General features: G+C 35.1%; 1 protein-coding gene across 1 annotated transcript in view; it reads left to right on the forward strand.

The window, feature by feature from the left end:
- Positions 1–14,827, forward strand: part of MARCHF5 (membrane associated ring-CH-type finger 5) — a 51,555-nt gene that overhangs the window by 17,562 nt on the left and 19,166 nt on the right. The window lies entirely within an intron of this gene.

A 14,827-nucleotide genomic window follows, 5' to 3' on the forward strand; every position in this document is an offset into this window, starting at 1 on the left:
GGTTTATTTTAAAGTGACCCATCTGTTTGCTTCTTTGTAAATTTTTCTATTCCTTTTCTGTCGTTTCCTCTCTAAATGTTATTTGTCTTGCTAACAGTTTACGTTATCCCTAATATATCCTCAAATCCATTTGTGTATTAAATGTTTTTATTTTGATCGAGTGGATTAAAACTTGGACATCTGACTCTGTAGATAAAATCAAATAACAAAGCTATAATAAAAAACCTGACCAAAAGAGCTTTTATTCTCTAGAGACCATTGATGTAGGAGAAGGAAAACAACGTGTGTTCTTTCTAATACTTCTCCTTAATTCTTCTATTAAGGAATAAAAGTAGGGAAGTTAAATACTTAATAGTGTTCATCTCATCTTTGGAATTTAATTTATGTGGTTGTTCTTCATGAAGACTGCTTTATTCTTTCTGCAACTTGGCAGGCAGGGAATGACCAAAGATCTTTTAGAATGGGACTAGCATTGAAAAAAGTAGAGCACACTTTCTTTTTTTCATTTGTTTTTATTGAAGTTCGATTTGCCAACTTATAGTGTAACACCCAGTGATCATCCCATCAAATGCCCTCCTCCGTGCCTGTCACCCTGTTACCCCAACCCCCTGCCCACTTCCCCTTCCGCAACCCTTTGTTCATTTCCCAGAGTTAGGAGTCTCTCATGGTTTGTCTTCTAGAGCACACTATTTAAAGGAAGCTGTAACTAAGGCTAATACTTAGTTACCATGTTCCATTGCCATGTGATTATGAACTGGTGACTGTGTATACCATACCAGTTGTTAAACATTTTTAGTATCACCCATGGCTGTAATCAAGAGATATATGAAAGCAGTTTGGGTTCTGGGAAGGTCAGACAGAAAGAATGACTTTCAGGGGGAGTAAAGTTCAAGAGAAATTTGAAGTAATTATTAAGTGTGTGTTTTCTAGGTACTATAGATACTGAAATAAGACCCTCTTTTAAAAAAATAAGGCAACATAAATGCAGATAATGAAGCACTTTTCTAATGTGAGACAGTTAATAATAGGACAAACAATTTCCATGGTTGTCTGTATTTCCTACCATAATTCATAAGGAATATGAAGGAAGAAATAATAGCTTCTTAGGAAAGTAGTAGAGAATGTAGTGTTTCTCACATTTAGAATTTGTAGATCACATGATGGGTCTTCATGTATGTAATGGATTTTGTTTTATTTTATTTTTTTAAAAGATTTTTATTTATTCACAGGAGACACAGAGAGAGAGGCAGAGACATAGGCAGAGGGAGAAGCAGGCTACCCGCAAGGAGCCTGATGTGGGATTTGATCCCAGGACACCAGGGTCACGACCTGAGCCAAAGGCAAATATTCAACTACCAAGCCATCCAGGCATCCAGGTGCCCCTACACCATGGATTTTAGATAAAGACAAGAGAGTAATCCAAAAGTTGGTCTTTGAACAGCATAGTGGTTGAGGGCTCTGATTCTACACAGTTAAAAATTCACCTACAGCAGGGTGCCTGGGTGGCTCAGTCAGTTAAGCGTCCGACTCTTGATTTCAGATCAGGTCATGATCTCAGGGTAGTGAAATGGAACTCTGTGTCAGCTCCATGCTGAGTGTGGAGCCTGCTTGAGATTATCTTCTCCCACTGCCCCTCCCACTTGTATAGGTATACATGCTCTCTCTTCTCACTCTCTTTCTTAAAAAATAAAAATATTGAAAATTCACCTACAGTTTTTTGACCCCCCCCCGAAACTTATGTACTAATAACCTTACCAGTAAAGTAAATGTTGATTCACGGTAAGCTGAAGAATATCATGAGAAAATACATTTACAGTACTGTACTGAATTTATCACATTTATCACAAAAAAAATCCTATAACATTATAGGGTCAACTATAATATTAAAGCAGTAATCTAAAATAATTTAAACATCAGGAAAAGTAATTACTACTGCATTCTTTCACCATACTGATACCGAGCTCACTAAAGTCAAAAGTTTCATATTTAACTGTTTTTTTTCTTTCTTTTTAATTCTAGTAATCTTGCTTTGCAACTATAGTTTTTTGAGAACAGCAGCAAGTACAGGATGATTCTGTTAGATGTTTTAGACACTTAAATGGATGGATACAAAAATTATTGCAAGAATTCTCACTGAAAATTACATACTATGTCAGATGAGGCACTGAGTTGACAAATGAATGGCACTCAGAGCAGCGAAGCTGAATATTTCATTTTGGAAGATGGCATTGGGTAAATCTGTCCTTTTGGTTGTATTCAGTTCTAGGAAATAAATTTTTAGAACTAGTGTGGTATTATGATTTATAGGTATACCTAATACTAAGACCTTGATTTTTTTTTTTTTTTCTATAGCAAGGAAAGAAAATAGGTAGATGTTGAAAAGGTCAGACTGTTTTTGGTTAAGTCATTTGTATCATGATTTGGTCTTTATATTTTATCCTTTTTATTTTTTTAATTTGAGAGAGTGTGTACATATGCTTGTGAGCAGGGGGAGGGGCAGAAGGAGAGACTCTTAGGTGGGCTTCACACACACCCAGCACAGAGCCCAACACAGTGCTTGATCTCGTGAACCTGAGATCACGACCTGAGCCAAAATCAAGAGTCAGATGTGTAATCGACTAAGCCACCCAGGCATCCCTTCTGTGCAGTTTTCAACACTAATTCAAGAATACAGGGCTTGGGCAGCCCAAGTGGCTCAGCGGTTTAGCACCGCCTTCAGCCCAGGGTGTGATCCTGGAGATCTGGGATCGAGTCCCATGTCAGGCTCCCTGCATGGAGCCTGCTTCTCCCTCTGCCTGTGTGTCTGCCCCCCCCCCCCCATGTCTCTGTCATGAATAAATAAATAAAATATTAAAAAAAAACCACAGGGCATACTATCAAATGCCAGCTATAGTCTGTAAATGAAGCCATGTGTGAATTAGCTTTCCGGTGCTATATGTACTCTTTCTTGCTACATACATGTCTAGTGCTCCTGGCTGTGATCCCAATATACCTTTCAAGTCGAGGTTCAAAAATAATTGTTGGTTAAAAGAAAATCCCTTCTCTATAGCATGTTTTCACTGAGGTTCAATTAAAAGCTCCATATATCTCTATGTATATGCCAGGAGTTGATTTCGTTCTCTGAACACTAGTGGTTTCTTCCAGCCATAAAACAAAATATTTAAGAACATACATCTATAATAGTAATTGTTCTTCCTTGTTGTGTACTAAACATTTGATGTACTATAGTGTCATCTGATAGAATTTTGCCAGCAGATTTTCTCTTTTAGCATATTCATGATTAATTTTGCACTTACCGGGGATCCCTGGGTGGCGCAGCGGTTTGGCGCCTGCCTTTGGCCCAGGGCGCGATCCTGGAGACCCGGGATCGAATCCCACATCGGGCTCCCGGTGCATGGAGCCTGCTTCTCCCTCTGCCTGTGTCTCTGCGCCTCTCTCTCTCTCTCTCTGTGACTATCATAAATAAATAAAGATTAAAAAAAAAAAAAAACAATAAAAAAATAATAATAATTTTGCACTTACCATTTGTACTTGTTTTTGTTAAAATAAGTTGAAGTGCCTTCGACTACAGTTTTTAATCATTGTTTCCAGTGACAAAATTCTTAATGCAGACTTTTTTTTTCATTCTTTTTTTTTTACTGGAGTTTGATTTGCCAACATTTAGTATAACATCCAGTGCTCATGCAGAATTTGATTGCAGGCTAGAGTGGTTGAAAATTATATGAATACTTCCGTGGCTTCTTGTCCCTGTTCTATGATGTTTCAGTCCCTGTTTAATAATATATTATGGTACAGTGGGAAAAAGGAGGTTTTCTTGTGCAAACTAATCCTACCTAATTCATTGGTCACAGCCCATTCTAAGACCACACTATTTTCACTCTAATACTATACTATATAATTTATCACTATGATATTCTGAGCTAAATGTGAACATTTAAGGCATTGATTTGCTCTCTTAAATTTGGGATTTAATACATGATGATATTAACAAAATACATGTTTAAATGTAAGCAACTAACAGTCCCCTTTTAACTATCCTTGTAGAGTATGTGTGACCTTGGAAACATAACAGTTAAGAACTTCTAAGAATTTTCTAGAAAGTCATTATTTTTCAAATTTGGAAAATGTTATTAAAATTTTTATTACTTTTTCATCTAATTGTCTGTAGACCTGTTAATAGATTCCCAGGGACTACCATTGGTCTCCAGACAACACCTGAGAGACAAGGAATACAAAAAAAGAGAAAATGCAGAGAGGAAGAGGTGATGGTTAACAATATGTGGGATGATCTCCATGTAGCAAGTGTTTTTAAGTTTCATATGGATTTAGACTCAGTCGAGCTGGCTAGCTGACACATCTGTGTCTTTTCTAATACTTAATGGTGCCAGAATGGAGGTGTGGTGGCAAGTGTGTGTTAATTATTAATTAAGGAATATACTGTGCTCAGTTATGGAAGACTTAGTGGACTCCTCAGACTTTTATTCCTCTCACTATTTGTCACCCATCTTATGGTTTGCTTTTTTTCTTTCTGATAGTGAGTTAGGCCAGGTGCATGTATGCAACCACTTACAAAGCTCAGTGTTCTCTGAGGACCAGCAGCATTGGAATCATCTGAGAGATGTTAGGAATGAAGAACCTTAATCCCTCCTCCTACTCATCCTCTGTTTGAATCAAAATCTGTATTTTTATGAGATCATCATCAGATAAGTTAAATTTAAGAAGCATTGCTTTAAAATATGAAGAGAATACCAGCTGGAAAAAGTTTGTCTTTTATTAAAAATAAAGCATTTCCATGAAGTTTAAGTCCAGGTAGTAATCTTGTTTAGCTAAACAGAATTCAAAGGAGCATAGCTCAAGGGGAGAGTTCTTGATTGCCAAGAGTAGCAGGGATTGATTCACCTTAGATTCTTTCTCTTTCATTTCTTTCAACGATATTTTGTAGTTTTCAGTGTGAAAGTCTTTTGCTTTGTTAAATTTATTTCCAGGTTTTTCACTCTTTTTTTTTTCCACTTTTTAAAATGGAATTATTTTCTTAATTTTATTTTCAGATTGTTTATTGTGAGTGTATAAGACACAACTGATTTTTGTAATCTCATGTCCTAAAACTATGCTGAACTCATTTAATGGTTCTGATATTTTTTTTAAGTGGATTGCTAAGCATTTTCTATACACAGGATCATGTGATCTGCCAATATAGTTTTACTTCCTCTTTCCCAGTCTGGATGCTTTTATTTCATTCTCTTGCCCAAGTGCTCTGGTTGCAACCACCAGTATTTCAATGGAAGTGGTTAGGACAGATATCCTTGTCTTATTTTTAATCTTAGGAAAAAAAACAGTCTTTTGCTATTAAATATGTTATCTCTGAGTTTTTCATATAGCTTTTATCAGGTTGAGAATGTTTCCTTCTGTTCTTCATCTGTTGAGTGTTTTTACATGCAAGGGTAAATACTTTTTCTGAATCTATTGAGATGATCATATGGTTTTTGTTCTTTAATATGGTATATCACATTGATCTTCATGTGTTAAACCAACTTTGTATTTATAGGATAAATTCCACTTGATCGTGGTATTTAATGCATTTTAGATGTTGCTGGATCTGGTTTGCTGGTATTTTGCTGAGTATTTTTCTGTCTGTAGTCATAATGGATATTGGTCTGTGGTTTTCTTGTGATTTCTTTCACTGGTTTTGGTATTGGGGTATTACTGAGTGAGTTGGGAAGTAATCTCTCCACTTACATTTTTTGGGAAGAATTTGTGAATGATTGGTTGTTAATTCTTGAAATGTCTGGTGGCATATGGCCCTGGGCTTTTCTTTATAGGAAGGTTTTGGATTACTAGTTCATGTTCAGATTTTCTGTTTCTTCTTGAGTCAGTTTTAGTAATTTGTGTCTTTCTACAAACTTGTTCATCTAGATTATATAATTTATATAATTATATAATTATATAATTTGTTGGCCTATGATTGTAGTATTCCTTTATAATTCTTTTATTTCTATAAGGTTAGTATTAATGTCCCCTCATTCATTCATGATTTTAGTAATTTGGATCTTTTTTTCTTTGTCAGTCTAGCTAAAGGTTTGTCAGTTTTGTTGAGCTTTTTAAACACCCAAATTTTGGCTTCATTATTTTTCTCCATTTTTCCATTTTCCATTTCATTTATTCCTACACTAGTCTTTATTATTTCCTTCTTTCTGCTTGGTCTGGATTTAGTTTGCTTTTCTTTTCTGGTTTCTTAAGGTAGAAGTTTAGGTTATTGATTTGAGTTTTTGTTTTTTTTTAAATAGACTTTATTTTTTAGAGCAGTTTTAGGTTCACAGCAAAATTGAAAGGAAGCCCAGAGATAGCCTGTATACTCCCTGCCTGGTCACATGCATAGCCTTCTCTATTATTAATATCCTTCATTAAAGTGATACACACTTGTCATAGGTAATGAACCTATATTGGCACTTCATTATCATCATTATCATTATCATTATTGGCACTTCATTACATTAGGATTTACTCGATGGTTGTTTATACTATGGGTATAGACAAATGTGTAATGACATATATCCACCGTTACAGTATAACACACAGTATTTTTATTCCAGTGAAAATCCTCTGTGCTCCACATGTTCATCCCCTCTTCTTTCTAACCTCTGGCAATCACTGATCTTTGTACTACCTCCATATTTTTGCCTTTTTCAGAATGCCATATACTTGTAATCATACAGAATGCAGCATTTTCAGATTGGAGCTGCTTTCACTTAGTAGTACATGTACATATATAAAATTTCTTCAGACCCTTCATGGCTTGATGTTTCATTCCTTTTTTTTTTTTTTTTTTTTTTAAGATTTTATTTATTTATTCATGAGAAACTCAGGGAGAGAGGCAAGGACATGAACAGAGGGAAAAGCAGGCTCCTTACAAGGAGCCCGATGTGGGACTCAATCCCTGGACCTGGGATCATGCCCTGAGCCAAAGGCAGACGCTCCACCTCTGAGCCACCCAGGCATTCCAATAGTTCATCACTTTTTTAGCACTGAATGCTATTCCATTGTCTGGATATACAGTTTATTTAACCATTCACCTACTAAAGGGCATCTTCTTGCTTGTTTCCCAGTCTTGGCAATTAAAGCTACAACAAACATCTATGTGCCAGTTTTTGTGTGGACATTGGTTTTCAGTTTATTTAGGTAAATACTGAGAAGTGTGATTGCTGGATCATGTGGTATGTGTTTAGTTTTGTTAAAAATTGCCAAACTGTGTGACTAAAATTTTGTATTTCCACCAGTGATGAATTCCTATTCTGTATCAACAGCATTCTATGACAACAGCATTTGATGTTGTCAATGTTTGGATTTTAGCCATTCTAATAGATGTTTAGTGATAACACATTGTTTCAGTTTGCAGTTCCCTGATGATATATGTAGAGCATCTTTTCATTTGCTCATTTGTAATGTTATGTCTTTAGTGAAGTGTCTGTTAAGTCTTTTGATCATTTTAAAAATCAGATTGTTTTCTTAATGTTGAGTTTTAAGTATATTGTGGATGACAGTCTTTTATCAGATTATGTCTTTTGCAAATATTTTCTCTCAGTCTGTAGGTTATTTTCTCATTCCTGCTCTTCTTTTTTTAAAGTAGTCACTTACAGCTATACATTTCTGAGCACTGCTTAGATTTCTTCTTTGACCCATTGATTAATTAGAAGTGTGTCATTTAATTTTCACATACTTATAAACTTGCCAGATGTCCTTCTGCTTTTGATTTCTAATTTTATTCCATTTTGATCCAAAACCATACTTTGAGTCCTGTCCTTTTAAATGTGTTAAGGCTTCTTTTGTGGCCTAACATGGTTTATTCTGACAAATGTTCAATGTACACTTGAGAAGAAAGAGTAGTCCATAAATATCTAGTTGGTTTGTAGTATTTTCAAATCTTTTCTATTTCTTTGTTGTCTTTTACCTATCCTTCATTGAAAGTAGGGTATTGAAGTCTCCATCTATTGTTGAATTGTCTGTCTCCAGTTCTGTTTTTGCTTTATTTATTTTGAGCTCTCTTGTTAGGTGCATATATGTTCCTAATGTTACATCTCACAGATGAATTGTCCTTTTTACCATTATAAGATGTCCTTCTTTATCTCTAATAATTTTTGTCTTAAAATTGATTTTAACTGATTTTAACATAGCCACTTCTGCTGTTTTGTCTTCGTAGATTATTGGTATATTCTTAGATTACTTTTTTTTTTTTTTTTAAGTAGGCTCCACACCTGACGTGAGGCTTAAACTCACAACCTTGAGATTAAAAGTCGCATGTTCTACCAACTGCTGAATTTTTTGTTACTGTCCCTCAGTGAATCAGCTGCTGGGCCACATATAGATAAGAAATGGTTTCAGGTATCGTAAGACTAATAGGGATGGAGTGAATTTGAATTTATTTGAGATAACTATTTATAAATTATGTGTATGATGTGTAAATAAAGATTTTCAGTGATTTGATGCTATTAGAATTGAGGGAGAAACAGGACCAGGAAGCAAAATGTTGCTAGCTGCTTGCACCAATAAATGGTCTCTTCTCCTTTTTTCTCTGTGTCCATATTTGCGCTGCTGGACATGGCAAGGAATAACAAATGTGTGAAAGAAAAGATGCCCCAACTACAGTATTTCTTAGTATTTTCATTTGTCTCTTAAATGTTTGAGTTTACTTTATATATTTTCCCTCTAGATAATACATTCACATGAACCAATTTCAAAAGATGTTGAATACAACAGGGTGTTCAATGAAAATCTTTTTACCATATCCGCCAGCTATAAAGCCAAGTAACTTTCATACTCGGAGGCAACCATTGTTAGAAGTCTGAATGTTTTCATTCTAGAGTGTTTCTCTTTTTCTCCCCCCACTCTTTTTTTCCCTTCCTCTCTATCCTCCACACCCTGAAAAGCTATAAATATTAGGGTAGAATTCAAGGAATAAACAAGGGACAGGAAAATACCTAGGGATTAGCAACTATGAAATAATTTCCACTCGTAGGACTGAAAGTGCAAAGGAAGGGAGCTATTAACAGAACTTGACAAGAGCTTTAGCAGAAGGAAGAGAGGCTGCTTAACAGGATCTATGGTTTTAGAGAAAGAAATGCTAACTGTCTGTAGTGAGGGATCTGTTGGGGGGGTGACCTTCACACTTTTACCACTCTGATTTTTTAGCCATATCACTTACTGTTTGAACACCTCCAAAGCTAGAGAGCAAGGTTGCATGGAAGGTCCAATTTGTTTGGCAAATCATGCACAAAGCAGAGTGGAGACAGAGAAGTAAACCTGGAAACACAAACAGTATTGAGCATGATTAGATTATATGTCGAAATATACTAGACAAGTATACTATAGATTATGTTCTATACTTGTTTTTCTTTTCTCAGCAAAATATGGTAGATACCATTTTATATTAGTGTATAAAAAGCTTTTTTTTCTTTTATAATTACATAATACTCCATTACAAAGATGTATGGTTATTTATATAACCAGTTTTGTTAGTAGACATATAGGCTGTTTCTAGTCTTTCTTTTTTTTTGTTGCTGTTTCTAATCTTTCACTACTACAAACAGTGCTGTCATAAACAACTATGTAAAATAATTTCATGCACATGTGCAAATATATCTAAGATAAATGACTAGAGTAGAATTGCTGGGTCAAAGAGTATGTACATTTATAACATTAATAGATATCATCACATTGGCATTTGTAGAGATTATACCTATTTAATCTTCCCAACAGTGTATTGGCGTACCTGCTTTTCCATTGCCTTTGCCAGCATGCTGCTATCAATATACAGAACTAATTATATCTACTGCCTTAACATTGGTCAAAGCTCAGCAGAATGTTCACTCAGGTATTTTTTTTCTGTTATTATAAAATATTTGTTGAAAAAGAATATATCATAACCATATATGATATATGATATGTAGGAATAAAGACTAATAAAACTTCACTTGCTGACCTACTCCTCAGGTTTGGAAATAAAATATCCTGGTGAGTTCAGTACTTTATCATTAAGTAATGACTATTTTATCCACAATAATGCTTTTTTTGTCTTGTATATAATACAGATATGATAATATGGTATAGACATAATCATATAGCTACACAATCTTTTTCTAAATCAACTTTTTGTTTTAGGACAATTTCTGATTTATAGAAAAATTACAAAAATACTATAGAGAGTTCTCCTATTTCCCACATCTAGTTTCTTCTAGTTTTTGATGACCTCGACAGTTTTGAGGAGTGATGGTCAGATGTTTTGTAAAATATCCTCCAACTGGGATTTTTTGATGTTTTTCCTATTATCTGTTGGGCTATGAGTTTTAGGGAGCAAGACCACAGAGGTGAAGTGCCATTTTCAGCACATCACATCAAAGACAAATATTGTCAACATTACTTATCACTGGTGATACTGACCGTGATCATCTGGCTAAGGTAGTGTTTGTCAGATTTCTCCACTGTACAGTTACTCTTTTCCTCCTTTATATCAGCTTTCTTTGATGATGTTGTATTTGCCTGTTTATCTTTTCTTATCCTTTTATTTTCAGTTCTTCAGAGTTATTTTACAAATTTATTGTGATACCGATATAGTTGGGTTTTTACTGTCAAATTTTGTGTATTTTATTGTCCAATTTCTCTACTCCCCTTTTCTTGGCTATCACCTAGGTTGAAGTGTTTTTTGTTGATACTATATATCCTCCTGTATTAATTTTTAAGTGTTATGCTTTTCCCCCCTATTTAAATGGCTGTCCTTGAAAAGTTTTAGCTTTTATCTCTTCAAATATTGCTTCTCCCTCATCCTAGAACTCTGATTAGAGTTATGTTAGACATTTTCATTTTCTTTCATGTCTCTTAACTTTTATGGATTTTCATCTTTGGTCTTTGTGCTACAGCATTATAATTTCTTCTTAACTGTTACCTGGTTCTCAGATTTCCTCAAGCAATGTCTAATCTGCAAGGAATTTTGTTTTATTTTCTGTAAGTTCTTGTTTTTTTGTTTTTTTAAAATGTGCCTGCTGATGGTTTATAGTCTCTTGTATTTCGTTCATTTATAAGTTATCTTGTATTTTTTATTTTTATTTTATTTATTTTTTAAAAGATTTTATTTATTTATTTATGAGAGAGGCAGAGACATAGGCAGATGGAGAAGCAGGCTCCATGCAGGAAGCCTGACCTGGGACTCGATCCCAGGACCCCAGGATCACGCCCTGAGCCTAAGGCAGATGCCCAACTACTACGCCACCCAGGTGTCCCTATCTTGTATTTTATTACATCATTTTTATGATTAGGTTGATAATTCCATCATCTAAAGTCATTGGTAGCCTAAATCTGTTGTTTTTCTTTAGGTTCTTGTTCATGGTGCTTTATTTCTCTTGAACGTGGAGAGTACAGTTCACATTCGTGTTGATATTTGTAAACTGTGGATATTCTGAAGGTGAAGGAACTCTAGAAAGAATTTGCATTTGGGATTTCTCCCTTAGCACTGATGGATTTCTAACCTGAAATCAGCATGCCAGTTGACTATAGTTACAAATTCTTTAAGGAAACTGCTTTTCTTCATACTTTTCTTCTTGAAGATAAGACATTTTTTTTATTGCTCACTTTGTTGTCATGTGGATTTTTTTTTCTGGTTTACCCTTTCATTGACGGTTCATACAACCCTTCTGAGGGTCTGAGAGTCAGCTTTCCAACTTCGTATGTACCTAAAACCTAGTATGACTTGTAAACTCCAGTATTTTAGCTTTTCCCCTTATAATTTTTTCATTAGATGAAAGGGTCTTTTGTCATCATAGAATTTCCCATATTCTGGCTTTTGTTATTATTGACACCCTAAGAATACTAGGGTAATATGTTGCTCTGTTCCCTGCATTTCTTATCGTGTTGGTTAGATCTCATCATTGAAGTTATATATGATTTTTTTTTCAGGGATATTTCATAGTTCTGTGTACTTCTTACTGCATCATGAGGCATATAATACATGGTTGTCTTTCAAAGAAGAAACATTACAACTGACATCTCAAAAATACAAAGGATCATAAGAGACTTCTGTGAACAATTGTAGTGAACAAACTGGATAACCTAGAAGTAAATGATAAATTCCCAGAAATATACTACCTACCCAGACCAAATTATGAAGAAATAGAAAAAATGAACAAACAGCAAGGAGATATAAACCTCCCAATAAAGAATAACCCAGGACCAAATGGTTTCACTGGTGAATTCTTCTAAACATTTAAGGAAGAATCAATGCCAGTCCTTCTTAAACTCTTTCAAAAAATTGAAAAGGAAGAAAATTCCCAAATATTTTATGAAGCCAGCATTATCCTATCAAATCCATATAAAGGCACTACAAGAAAAGAAAACCACAAACCAATATCCTGATAAATATAGATGCAAAAATTCCTAACAAAATAGTAGCAAACCCAATTCAACAGTACATTAAAGGGGTTATACACCATGACCCAGTGGGATTTATCCCCGGGATGGCTCCACATCTGCAAATCAAGCAGTGTGATATGCCACATTAATAGAATGAAAGATAAAAATCATATGATTATCTCAATAGATGGAGAAAAAAGCATTTGACAGAATTCAACATCCTTTCATGATAAAAACTCTAATTTTATATGGAAGGAACATGCCCCAATAATCATAAAGGTTGTATGTGACAAACCCACAGCTAACATCATACTCCACATTGAAAGGCTGAAAGCTATCCCACTAAGAACAAGAACAAGACAAGGGTACTCATTCTTACCACTCCTATTCAACATACTACTGGAAGTCTTAGCCAGAGCAATTAGGGAAGAAAAAGAAATAAAAGTCATCCAAATCAGGGGGGATCCCTGGGTGGCTCAGCGGTTTAGCGCCTGCCTTTGGCCCAGGGCGCAGTCCTGGAGTCCCAGGATCGAGACCCACGTCGGGCTCCCTGCATGGAGCCTGCTTCTCCCTCTGCCTGTGTCTCTGCCTCTCTCTCTCTCTGTGTGTCTATCATGAATAAATAAATAAAAATCTTTAAAAAAAAAAAAAGTCATCCAAATCAGAAAGAAAGAAGTAAAGTTGTCTTTGTTTATAGATGATGCCATACACAGAAAATCCTAACTACCCAAAAAACTATTAGAATAAATTTAGTAGAGTTGCAGGGTACAAAGTCAACATACAAAAATCAGTGCACTTCTATACACTAGCAACAACAAATTATTTGAAAAGAAAATCCCATTTATAATATCAAAAGTAATTAAATACTTAGGAATAAAACTAAAGATTATAAAATTGATGCAAGAAGTTGAAGACACAAATAAATGAAAAGATATTTCATGTTCATGGATTGAAATAATTAATATTGTTTTAAAATTTCCATACTACCAAAGCCATGTATAGATTCAGTATAAGCCCTGTCAAAATCCCAGTGGCATTTTTTACAGAAGTAGGAAAAATAATCCTAAAATTTGTATAGAGGGACTCCTGGGTGGCTCAGCGGTCGAGCATCTGCCTTTGGCTGAAGGAGTGATCGCAGTCCGGGGATCAAGTCCCACGTCAGGCTCCCTGCTTCTCCCTCTGCCTGTGTCTCTGCCTCTCTCTCGCTCTCTGTGTCTCTCACGAATGGATAAATAAAATCTTTAAAAAATATATTAATAAAATTTGTAAAAAAAAATTTGTATAGAACCACAAAAGACCCCAAATGCCTAAAGCAGTCTTGAGAAAGAACAAAATTGGAAGCATCATATTTCCTGATTTCAGAATTTATAATGAAGCTGTGGTAATCAAAACAATACGGTACTGGCATAGAAAGACACATAAGCCAATGAAACAGAATTGAGAGCCCAGAAGTGACCCATGCATATATGGTCAACTAATATTTGACAAAGGAGCCAAGAATACTCAATGGGGAAAGAGTAGTTTTTTTAATAAATGGTGTTGGAGAAACAGGATATTCACATGCAAAAGAATGAAATTGGACCCCTATCTTATACCACGTAAAAATTAATTTGAAATGGATTAAAGGCTTCACTAGAAAACCTGAAACTATAAAACGTCTAGTAGAAAATGAGGTTTTCTAATTCAGTTCTCTTACATTAAATTTCTCCGGATTAATACTTTTTCTCTCTTTGTACTTGGTTTGGATACAAAATCTTGTGGATTTAATTCTAGTTTATTATGACTTTAAACAATGTTCTAAGATTAGTTTTCCTAAAATATTATTTTCATTTTAGCATGACTCTCACCAGGAACTTCCTTCCTTCCTATTGTGTCAAAGATCTAGTCAAGTTTTCTGTCAATTAATGCTAATTTTACTGGTAGACTAGCTTTTAAAAAGCATGTAAACCTGTCGGGATGCTTGGGTGGCTCAGCAGTCGAGCATCTGCCTTTGGCTCAGGTCGTAATCCTGGTGTTCTGGGAGTTCCAGGATCACATCCCGCATCAGGCCCCTTCAGGGAGCCTGTTCTCCCTCTACCTATGTCTCTGCCTCTCTCTGTGTGTCTCTCATGAATAAATAAATAAAATCTAAAAAAACAAACAAACAAACAAACAAAAAACCCAAACATGTAAACCTGTTGAGTCTTTTGCCTCAGTTAGAAGGTCTTTTAGAAGGGGGTACCCTTTTCAGATCATAGACTTCAAGTCTAGGTCAGGATTCACTTCTGTTAATTAGTATATTCATAGAACCATCAGTTTAAAAAACTCTTCGTATCCTTATCCCCCTATAGTCTTTACTTAAAGTTTCGTTAACATGGACCTCTTAAGTTTGTACCATACCACTGTACTTAACACTAAATTTACCTGAAAATTTTTCAGTTGTTGGAGTGCCTGG

Source organism: Canis lupus, chromosome 28 (genome assembly GCF_011100685.1).
Source record: "Canis lupus familiaris isolate Mischka breed German Shepherd chromosome 28, alternate assembly UU_Cfam_GSD_1.0, whole genome shotgun sequence".
In the NCBI taxonomy this organism is placed as follows: Eukaryota; Metazoa; Chordata; class Mammalia; order Carnivora; family Canidae; genus Canis; species Canis lupus.